This window comes from Papaver somniferum, chromosome 9 (genome assembly GCF_003573695.1).
Source record: "Papaver somniferum cultivar HN1 chromosome 9, ASM357369v1, whole genome shotgun sequence".
In the NCBI taxonomy this organism is placed as follows: Eukaryota; Viridiplantae; Streptophyta; class Magnoliopsida; order Ranunculales; family Papaveraceae; genus Papaver; species Papaver somniferum.
This window is the reverse complement of record NC_039366.1, coordinates 16729063-16741366: the sequence shown is the minus strand read 5'-3', so window position 1 is coordinate 16741366 and position 12304 is coordinate 16729063. Positions and strand designations below refer to the sequence as shown.

Genomic DNA, 12304 nt, shown 5'->3' with positions numbered 1-12304 from the left:
CATCTGCATCTGCTTCACTTCATTTGCTGTTGGACCTGCTGTTCTGAACCTGTTTTTCCTCTGCTGGGACGCCACCAAGGAAAAGAACCAAAACCCAACTGGGTTTTTGCAACAATATCAGAGCAGCTGGGTTGTGCTAAAAAGGTAAGCCTAAACCCATTCCATTGAGAGAACCCAACCTGTGGGCTTCCAAATTTCTTTAATTGTGGGCTTGTAATAATTAACCCAATTTTTTGGGCTTTTTATTTTTCTATTTTGGGTTTGTAATAATTTATTTTTGGGCTTGTTGTTTAATTTGTGGGCTTGTTTAAATTCTTTCATTGGACTTGTATTTTGGACTCTGGGTTTAAACCCAGCTGAGCTTATAACCGAATGTGGGCTTGTTTCCACTCAAGAGTGGACCTCGAAACCAAAGTTTTAAAACAAACGTCGGGCCTTAACCAACTGGGCCAAATTCAACTTTCAAAGTTAAAACTTAGTGTTTCGTGAGCCGCAGCCTTCCATTCCATTAGAGGACAAACAGTGGGCTTGCTCCCATTCAAAAACCAAATTTTATTTTCTTTTTCTAAAAAAAAAAAAAAAAAAAAAAAGTTTTATTTTTCTCCCATTTAAGTCCAATTTTAGTGTTTTGAAACTTTCCATGTCTCTACACTTTTTCTTTTGGGTTGATCCTCAACTCTTTAGACTTTTGGTGTATGGTGATTTTTTTTGTATATAATCCAGTAGATAAAATTTCTTAAAAACCCTTTTGTTCCTTTTGTATATATTTTGCTAATCCAATATGATCTCGGCTGAAATATGTTGGATTTTTGCCTTGAATAACGGAGTTTTAATTCTGCTTTCGCCGAAATCGGGTATTCTCTCTCCTTTTCCTCTACTCAGCATGTCCCTTTCCATATGTTGCATTTTAATTCTTTCCATATTTTGAAACATTGAGGACAATGTTTAGTTTAGGTTTGGGGGTATAGAGTAGATACCACGATAATATGCCATAATTGAAAACAAAACTCCATCTTTTTGAAAAAATTGAAAAATTCCAAAAAAATTGAAAAATCAAAATAAAAAAAATTAAAAATTGAAAAAACAAAACATAAAAATCGAGCTCATTTACCTTGAAATGTTGACTCTTGTGCAAATATGTAATTATTAGGAGTCTTAGTCTAGATATTTAGGCACCCTGATTCTAGCACAATTCACATAGTGATAAGAAACTTGCACGCGCACGATCTACCAATACATGTATAGCCTCGATCTTCAAGGTGTTTGATAGGAAGTCACGATTGCCAATCACTTTAGAATACTGAACGAAACTTGACTAGCTTGTTCTTTGGTTGGTTGGGATAGAAGGTGGAGGTTACATTAAGAAAGACAACCATCGAATTTAACTGGGTGCATCAAAAAGGGATACCTCTTGCAAAGTGTCATGTAATCTTTTGTTTCCTTTTGTATATGTATCAAAAGTGTTTCCTTATTCAAAAAAAAATAAATAAAAAAAAATCAAGTATTTATCAATTCCATTCTCTCTTGTTCCAAAAATAAAAGAGAGTAGTCAATGTAAATAAGAGTCATGTAAAGAGTCATCTTTTGTGTTTTATTGTAATAAGCAAGGAGGGTGTATGCCATTGATGTACAACGCGAGTAATTGTGAAATACCTCCAACTCATTCACAATTCTCGTAAAGTCCGGACAGCTAGCTAGATTTCGACCTCAGTTCTTAGCCTGAGAAACTATCTCTTGGTGATTAGTAGTCATAACTTCAGATCTTTCTTTACACATGTGTAGATACACTTTACACTCTTATCACATGTCTTTTTTTGTTATCAGTGCTAGGATTGTGCCTTCGATAGCTAGATTGACATCTCCATTTTGCTGTGAGCTTAACTGTTTTGCACATGTCACATTTGATGGAATATGAGCTTATATTTTGACCTAGAACTTTGTAGGTACGTTCTAAGCAAACCTTCACGAGACTTCAACTCGTCCACTAGGGATACTTAGTGGTTTAAAAGGCTTAGTGCATACGCTAAATGCATTCGAGAGACCAGCGACAGTGGTATAGTTAGGATTTCCTTAGTTTTGTTTTACTTGAGGACAAGTAAAATTCAGGTTTGGGGGTATTTGATGAGTGCCAAATATTGTATATATTTATCCCTTTTTGTTGGCATTTTAACTCATCTCTTGTGCATTAATTCTACATTTTATCCCATATTCTGTATTTTCATTGTTTTCAAGAATAAATATTTTTATTAATTAATTTTGCATTTTTTGGTAATAAATAAAGTTCGGATGAGTCGCGGAGCGAAAAGAGCAGAAAAGTAGTGAAAAGCCGGGAGAAATTACGCAAGGAAGCCGCGAAGAATGGTGCGCACAACCTCATTTTCTACACACAAAAGCGCCTCCGTTCTCAGCCGTCAGATCAGTTCCCAGAAGCATCCGATGGTCGCTCCTTCATAGATCATCAAAATCTGAAGTCTCTGCCAAGCACCACAGCGCTGAAATTCCAAGCCTTCAGATTAGATGGTAGTTGAATCCAACGGTCGCTCCCTTGCTGTTCATCAACGTTTGATATCTCCGCCTTACACTACAACACCGAACCCCATCTAGAGCCGTTAACTTCGTTGTATCAAAAAATCTGACGGTCGCTACAAGCTTCACTTCACATCACCGTCCGATCTACCTACCATCTTCGCATCTCGCAGCTCAGAGTCACAGAACATCAAGACTCGGTGAATCCGCCTAACACCCTAGCAACCGAACCTATACCAGCTAACCAGACACCCCCTTCTCCCAAACAGTCGAGCCTCTCCTCCATCACCTCCCTCTGCAGAGACACCATGTCCTGCCACCACCAAACACCATCTCCTGCCTCCACCGTACCAGCCTTCACTTCACCCCCATTTCCACTGCCAAACCACCCACTTCCCCGACATCACAGACGCCACCATCTCTCCTAACTGTCAAGTTAGTTCATCCATTTCACGCCTCTCACTGATGGCATGTGAACTCGAGGAACTAGGTTGATAGCTAGAAATTGACGCAATTGAAGGCATGGAGAGGTAGAGAAGGACAAATAGAGTAATGGGTCGACATCAAAATGGAGTGGTTGTGTCAAATTGGGTGAGTAATCACAAACCCTAGCTACTGTTATTTTGGGTGAAAATGGGTAGAACCCTAACTGTCTGTGGGTATAAATAGGTATTGTGGGATTGTTGTAAAAACTATGTTTGGATTAGCCTGCATCCAGAACTTTCAAGTTCTGTTAAAATGTTAATTTTCAGTTTCAGCTCAGTTCAGTTTCATGCTCATGTTACTTGTGTCCTGTTATGCTTATGTTCATGTTATGTTTATGTTCAAAATTGTTTGTCTCCTGTTATGCTTAGGATGCTCCTGTTATGTTGTAAAAATTGTTAATGCCTGTTACTTGTGTCCTGTTAATGCTTGAGGCTCCTGTTGATGTTTGTTATTGTTCCTTGTCATGTTTGCTGCATTGGGAGAAACTTTGTTTTATGTTCATTGTTAACTTGTCATGTTAGTTCACTGTTGTTGCTCACTGCCATGTAATGTTTGTGTAATGTTGTGTTTAATTTGTTGTCACAATTGATGGAATGCTAGGCTAGATATCTGTGAAGCATTGATGTGATTGTGCAATGGAAGAAATCAGTGCTCATAGCAAGCTGATTTTCTTGCCATTCCTTGTGTATGCTTAGGTTGCACTGTTGATTGAGCATTGGGAGAAATTAGTGCTCACTAGTGACAATGAGCAAGCTAATTCTCTTCCCATTCTTTTAGTATACCTCCTGTAATCTTGCCTTAGCTTAGCCTTGCTCTGTTAGCTTCACCACATCCCTGCCCTTGGCCTTAGGCCTTGGTTCATCTTGTTTTGCTCTTTGCTTTTGCCATGTGTTGCCCTGTTTGTGTTTCCTTTTGTTTATTTTGTTAGCCATCTTCTTTATTGCATTATCTTTGCTTCACTGCCATCTTTGCTTTCACTGCCCTGCAGCTGCTGTTGCTGTTTTCTTTCACTGCACTGCACTGCTGCTTTGCATTGTTTGCTCCACTTCTGCTGTTGCTGTTGTCTGCTGCAGCTCCTTTGCTGCATTGCTCTCTTCCCCTGCCTTGCAAACTGCTGCTGCTGTGCAGCACTGCCAAGCTGCTGCTGCTGTTGTTGCAGTACTGCTACCTGGTGCTGCCAGTTCTTCCCTTGCAGCTGTCTTGCTACTGCTGCTGCCTTCCAAAGCCAACTGAATCCAAAGGCCCAGTGCAATTCCAAAGATACAAAAGCCCAAGGTTTAGTTCACTGAGGCCCATTTCATTAAGGCTCAAAGCCCAGTTTAGGTTAAGGTTAAAAGCCCAATCCAATCAACTGTGGGCTTAATCAAAAGCTTAAGTTTAAGGCCAAAGCCCATTTACACTTCAAATACCAACTGATCCCAAGCTCAGTTCATTTTATTGTGAACAAACCCATTAGTACTCAAAAGCCCAATTTAAGCCAAAAGGCTTCATAGCCCAATAGCAATTTAGGAACCCAATTAGCTAAACACTCCAAACACACCCGATCTCTGTGGATCGACCCGTACTTGCACGAGTTACAACCGACGACCGTGCACTTGCGGTATTACTGTAGGCCCCCGTTTTCATTGCGCTTAATTTTTATACCCCTTTCGAGGCCTGCCAGGTATCCCTTATTTTTGTGTATTGCATCTTTGAAGTGATAGCAGTGATTTGAGGGTTGAAGAAGAAGCCATGACTGCAGAAACTGAACTATAGAAAAGGAATTGAATATTGTGTGAGAGGCTCAAGTTTTTGGGATAACTTATAAATGGAGAAAGGATTTCCTTAGGGGTTGTTTGGTAACCATTATGCAGATTCTAATGGATTATATATGTGTTTGTTAACCATTATAATAATTGATTATTTTAATCATAATTGAAAAAATCCATTATTTCCGTAAATCGAAAAAAATTGTTTTGAAAATTTATTATAATCAATTATTTTTTTCTAACAAACTCAAATTCAATTTTTTCTTCTTATTTTCTCTAAACTATCAAGAGAGACAAAAAAACAACATAGGACTAAAAAAAAGATCTAGATCATTGTCCTTTCCTCTCCCTTTTGTGATCATCATTATAAGATAATCAATTATTGGGAAAAAAATGTTCGCGAAAATTTATTTTAAAAATGATTATATCAAAATCATAATCAATCATAAATTGATAATCATAAATTTACCAAACAAGGCCTTAACTGATTCTCGTTAAAGGAGAATAAATTTTATCTTGTAAAAAAGGTAACAAGATTTTTGCGGATAATTGACAAAAATCAACGGTATTGAAAACAATAACACTTGACCATGCTTTTCGGCAACAAAATGGTCATCCCAAAATTACGCAGTTTCATAGGGGGAAAGTTTGAATTTTTGAAATTCAAATTCTTCAAAATCATGAATCGGCTCGGATCATCCAAGTTGCACCAGAATGAGAAGAAAGTATCATCTAAATCATATACATGATAAAGAGGGATATACTGAGACATTGTTTAAATCCACCTTGACTTTGATGGCTTGCAATACTACTTCAGACGATGACCATAACACGTATTGTGATTGCAACAATAATGTTGTAAGAAGGATTATATTGGATATAAAAGATCCAATACTGAATGTTTCCCATGACGACGATGAATAAAGAGGCCTTGAAAGAATTAGACCATGAGATCTGCAAAACAATGAGATCAGTATAAACCGAAGAACTCGTATAAAGAGAAAACAAAAGCTAAAAAACTTGAACCAAAAACGAAAAAGATCAACTAAAAAGATTAATTAAGACGAGGAAGGAGATTTTGAGGACAATCATATCATAACAACAAGCAGCTAGAATTTAGAGATAGAATAAAGAATGGAAAACGGAGAAAAATTTCACTGAGTCGACTGTTTCTAGATGTGCACTCAAACAAGCTATAAGTATTATTTTTTTGTGCTGCCTTGGCCCATGTAGATATGGGAATAGAAGGAGTTAACGGGATTCGAACCCACACCTCATGGTATCCATAAGAAATGCGTTACAGAATCTAGGCTAAAGAAATTTCAGAAAGCGATTACTAAGGATAAATATCAACTAGATTTTGCGCCCGATGCGTAACAAAACTATCTACCATCATTTTCTTTTATTTTTAATCATATTTTTGGTTTAATTAAAGTCCGGCATCCAACTCAAAACCAATTGGCAATGAGTGGAGTGGCCCTTCCATATTATATTTTAAGTTTATTAGGAGGACATTAACAATGTGGGACTATTATCCTCAACACTCCCCCTCACGTGTAGCCTCGTTGGGTCTAACACGTGGACTTACGTTATGTGGTGACCGTTGGACCTACTCAAACACGGGCCTAGCTATGATACCAAATTAAAATCTGCAAGCCCAACTCAAAATCAATTGGCAATGAGTGGAGTGGCCCTTCCATATTATATTTTAAGTTTATTAAGAGGACATTAACAGTGTGGGACTATTATCCTCAACAGGTTTGGTGTGATGTGGCTTCGCCTCGTCCCACCGTGCATTTTTATTTGGTGTCGCGGGGCTTCTCCCCGCCCCATCGATTAATATTTTTGATTTAGCGTGGCTCGGCTTCGCCTTGCCCGGTCCCAATGAATGCTTAGGATTTATGATTTGACGTGGCTTTGCCTCGCCTCGCCCCGTTCCAATACATTTTTGATTTAATGTGGTTCGGCTTCGTCCCGTCCGGTCCCGATACATGGTTAGGATTTTTGATTTGGTAAGCCGCATCTTGCTTTCTACCACATCGTTTTAAACGAATCATTTAGGATTTTGAATTGGTGTGGCCTAGCTTCACTTCCCCGTCACATCGGATTTTTGAATTGATATGGCTTGACTTCGCCTCGCCTCGTCACCTATCTCACTGCACATAGATGATGCACAATAAAAAAAAATTAATACTATGAAAATGTTCATCATCTGTCATCGCTTGCATTTGTTATTAGTAATTTTAAATTTTTAATCTCATATATATCTTTCTTTTTTCATTTTTATTTATAGATGGACGGATCATCAGTTGTCTATTTTTTGTTGTTTCGATTTCCGTTTGCTCTGAGCTTGCATGGCTGTACGGATTTAAGTTATGCAGCTTGGACTTGGTTAACTCCTTCATAAATTTTACTATAATACGATTTGACTTTTTATGATAAGACAGTTGGAAAGAATCAACTATAAGAGCCGTCAAATCACCTGTATAAAGGGATCAAAAAAAAACACCACTAAAATAGCAAAATCATACACTCTTCAATTTGTTTTCTTATTCTGTGCAGTGTTACTGTCGGTAAATCATAGTATTGGATTACTCATTTATATAATTTTGTAGCTCATCGAATGCAAAAACCAACTGTTATGAAGTTGATGCAATTTCTGGCTCCACGAGGAGTTAAAGACAACGTCATCATAAACAAAGATCCAACTCTTCAAGCATCTACAAACATCAACTCTTCCTTCAGCAGCAGCAAAACCAATAGATCCTCTTCCATCTCCATCCACAACATCGAGTTAGTGATACAACGCTGTAGTCATATTTGTATTCACAACACGATGTTTGACACTATAATGATCATATTCTTTAAGTATTCACGTTCGTATGCCCACCTTAGGCTTGAGCTGACCTGAATTCTCTTGCAAAAATGTTCATGTGTAAGATCTAGGATACCAGAGGTCCAACTGAATATACTGCAAAGCCTTGTTCTTGCCAATTATTGGCTTCATAGGCAACAACATCGTTGGATCTCGCTGTATTAGATCTTCATCCACATCAACTATTTGGGTGAATCTTCCATAAATACACCACTCTTGATGATATGAGCTGTACAGATAGCATGTGCATCTATCATGCATGTATTAATCAAGTGAACTGAATGTGCTTCCATACAAAACCCAAGTGCCCAGGAAGTAATGTCAAACCAACAATCAAAACTGGGAAATATGTAGAATCTGCAGTTGTTTTTAAATGATATTGGGTTAGTATTTATGCATCTAATATCATCATTTTAAAAAGAAACGTATAGTAGACGTATAAACACTAACCCGCTTCAGTTAACAGATGTTCCTTCCTCTTATACTGCGTAGAGCACCACCAATATTGTGAAGATCGTATTTCATCTTCTTCTGAACCCATTGCCATCTAAAAGAAACCTATAATTTAACTGCAGTAATAGAGCAAAAATATAAGAACACAACTTGATTTTACACTAAAAAATGTCAATGGTGGCAGCTGATCCCTCTTAAGGAAATGATAAAATTTTTAAATTAAAGAAGTGATGAAACAAAAAGTTTTATAAATAAGAGCCACAGAAAGTGATTATCAATAAACTTCTAACCCAGAGATTTATTGGATTCCGAAAATCACTCATGGTTACCATATATCAACACTACAAAGAAAATGTCGTGTACCTGGCTCATATCAAGTTTCCATTAGAATAAAATCCAATTTTTTTCAAACATGCCTGAGGAAGATTTTCTGTAATCACCTGCCTACGAATGAGACTCTGAGACAGCTACTATGACAGTACCTATGTTATCATGTAATTGTAGCGGATGCCTGTGACTGCATCAGTTAAACCTATAGATAATTGAAAAACATGTTTTAGCAAAATGATTCATAATTCCTAGATATTAACAGACCCATATAACCAAATATATCACGTACAACCATAAGAATATTACAAAAATGACGGTAGTGAGAGATATTGAGAGGATATGGAATCAACGAAATACTATTATCAGGTTCTCTTTGTTGCACCAGGTCCACAATCTCCACAATCAGCATAACCACCACCAAACTTAGGAGCATCTTGTGCAGTTTCAACCTTAAGAATACCAGAAAGATTCATCTTTTCTACCTAGTAACATGCTTATTTCAAAAGTCCATAGCTCAGTTCTGACATTCCATGGCTGAGTATATCATCTAGGATATCTCAGGGTAATTTGTGCAGACACAATTGCCTCTGGCGAACGACTGCACACTCCTTTCCTTTAAGTTCTACTTCTGGTTTTAAGAGATCAGCAGAGCTGCAAAAAAGAACAACACGTGATTTTCACTTCTTTTCTATACATTGATAATAAATGCTACAAAATCCAAAAAAAATTAGATTAGGATGAATTTTGTTCTACTGAAGTTGTCAAGGATGACATGAGGATAAGCTTCCATTGTTTGTTGAACTCAATCCACATTGTCCATGCCTAGTCTAAGCAAAAGACGTTCTGACTTCAGTCACCACCGCTATATGATCTCTACTTGTGCCTGTTTTGATTATTGTTTTCCTGCAGCCACCAATAATGTTATCCGTAGTTGTGACAAACAAACAGTCAATTGTTAACTGTTTGGCCATCAGTAGTAATTCTAGAAAGAGAAGGTAAGTTTAAATAGCCTCATGAAAATGTTATTACATAATCCATGACTTCCATAGGTATTGCTAATATGAACTTTGCAATAAAAGGAATTCTTGAACTTGCCTAGTTTCAAAATCTTTCCATAATATGCAACTACTGCACAAAAAGAAAGAATATACATGATGGTGTTCAAGAGAGATGGACAAATCATCAGACGAAGTAGAAAGCATTATGGTTTCATTCAATCCAATCCACGAAATATGTATCTTCTTAGAAACAATAATGATTAGGACTATAGAAGTTTAAGAAGTTTTCTGACTCAACTTTTGGAAGTTCGGATGAAACCTCTAGCCTACTCGACTTACTTTGATGCATGTAGTAAAATGTAAACTCTTGATGCTGCACTGCTCTTTTCATACTATAATTGGCTACATATGTGATTCCTAAGGTTTATCTGTATTACTTGCTGATAAAATGAAATAGAAGTCAACATGAAATTTCTCTTTCTAGAAAAATAAAGATCACACTAATCAAAGTTGTGGACATTAATAAAAGATAGTATCTGAATTTTTCTCATAATTCTTGTTCTGTACCTTACAGTTGCTCCATATGTTTACTCTAATTGGTGCTCATGCATCCTTCTCGCATTGTTACTTTGTTCAGCTAGAATGAGTTTCAAAGAAAGCAATTCAGTTTCATACTTTCATGGAGTTATACTGTTATTTGAGAAAATTTTGCCTCGACTCAGCACTGCAAGGAAACTTCAGTATCTGATAAATTTCATGTATGCAGCCACACCTGAAAAATGAGGGCAATATGCCAACACATGGAGCTGCTAAGTCTGGCTGATAAATGAAAAAAGAAAAACAATGAACCAGGTTAGATCGATATGTTTCATGCATTGTCTACCTAACTGGACTACAGTCAAAAATACAAAATTCTAAAATGAGATTTAGTAAACAAACCCTTTTAAATCAATGGATATAGCGAGTATAACAGATTGTAGTGGACACTCTAATCAAACATGTTATGTGCACTATAAGATAGCTAGTATTTCTTCCCTAAATCAATGGATTACTACCGAAATACGAAAACTGAATATTCGGAAGTTCTAATTCCGAAAAGTAAACATTCGAACTTATGATTTGCAATCTTCAATTCTACTTCCAAAAATTGGGTTGATCAATATCTTTTCATAAATCAGAGTTGATATACAAATTTTAACCTGAAGAAGGAAAAAGTATTAGAACTCGATGTATTGGAATTGAAAAAGAGTTACCTGATCGAAGGCTTAAAAACTCAGAAAAAGTCTCTGAGTATATGGCGTTGGAGCGGCAGCTAGGGTTAGCTGTTGAAGAGGAAGACAGGAGGAACAGTTAAGTATGGCAGGGGTTTCTCTGATTATATGGCGGTAGATTTCTCATTTAGGTTTAGCAACAGTAACGAATGTATTGTCTACCTAACTGGCGTTAATAACGTACAGTTAAGTTTTTGGTGTAAACCAAGTGTAAGTTATTAGTTAGTTGGAAATGCTTCCATAAGTGTTGTATACCCACGTTATTGCTCACGGTGTTATAAACGGCCAGTTAAATACAGGGTGTAAACATAGTGTAATTCATGTTTTAATATCTCGGCCAATAGCCTGCCACTTGTCGTCACCAGGATTGCTCTTCCTCAAAGCTTTTATCTAATTTAATTTCAGGGAGGTGTCACACTTACCGTACCACGTGGGAGCTCATATGACTTAGCATTTTAAAGAAGGAGAAATTGAGTAACAGTAATTCTAGGGCCTAGGCTGACTGCCGCGTATCCCTGAAAAATTGCGCACGGAGGGCTCACCACAAAGAATTATAGGCGGTGTCTTTTACTTATTGTGAGGCTTACTCCGACTGTGTTTTACGGGATTTCTCTCGGAACTTACGCCCCAACGAACATATCATTTTGATTGAATAAAGGCTTCCCATACACAACCTGGTTGGGTTTTGTTCGAGCACACGACACCCATGAGAAAAGACATCACACTCAAGTCTACCGGTTGATATAAATGGCCTACCCCACTGTTACTGATGAATGATTATGTCATTCCGAAACCGCTGAACTGCAAGATAAATTGGATTTGGTCAACCATGCTACCCGTAGGTTCACTCTGGTGGCTGTTATATCAAGCCGCACAAACAAAAAAATATTGCATGTTTCTGTATACGAACACAATATGTTTTCTTAGCTTGTAGTAATGTTTTCTCACTCTGTATACCATACAATGGAACCACAAATGCGAATTTAGAGAGGTAAATTTCTAGCAACATTTTGACATTCTTTATACTATTATTGAAATCCGTGGGATCAAATAATCCCAGTTCAACCTTACATATGCTTTAAACCCAAGAACTAAAACAAAAGTTACAGCCCATAAAAATATCAAACCCAAGAACTAGAACACTAGTAGGCATTAAGAACGGTTTTTTGGGGACCAGTCTTTTTTTGGGGACCATTGTTTTATTTTGGGTAAGACATTAGAAGTAAATCTAGGTCCCTCCTTATCTCAATTCCAAAATTATCCTCCTAATTATTTTTGTACGATGATTAGTTAATGTGATTAATCATTGATTAAGGTTAAATTAATAGATGATTGTATTTAAAAGAAATAGAATTATTGAGTGACCAAAGTAATAGAAGAAGAAGAGGAGGAGGAGACTAGGTCCGCCCAACACAATTCTCTCCCCTATCTGGAAATGGTCAGCAGACTCCACGATAAACATGTTTAAAAAGAATAGAAATGCATCCCATCACACACCCTTTGCCATCTTGCCCACAAGATGCAAGCTTTTGAGTCAGATTGGAGGAATACCTTGAACTTATGGTTTGTCAGAGCCCATTCCCACCCGCAGATGCTACCCATGAACTCAGCAATGTA

General features: G+C 37.2%; 1 long non-coding RNA gene across 5 annotated transcripts; it reads right to left on the bottom strand.

The window, feature by feature from the left end:
- Positions 1-7277: 7277 nt before the first annotated feature.
- On the bottom strand, positions 7278-10918 carry LOC113310583. Of its 5 annotated transcripts, none has more exons than XR_003341246.1 (6): positions 10670-10918; positions 9984-10235; positions 8708-9321; positions 8452-8620; positions 8086-8204; positions 7278-7992 (listed from the first exon to the last, which is right to left on the bottom strand). It is a non-coding gene; the product is annotated as an uncharacterized LOC113310583 (long non-coding RNA). The 5 variants fall into 5 exon arrangements; XR_003341247.1 differs by having other exon boundaries at positions 8776-9321; XR_003341245.1 differs by having other exon boundaries at positions 8452-9069; positions 9172-9321.
- Between the last annotated feature and the right edge of the window lie 1386 nt (positions 10919-12304).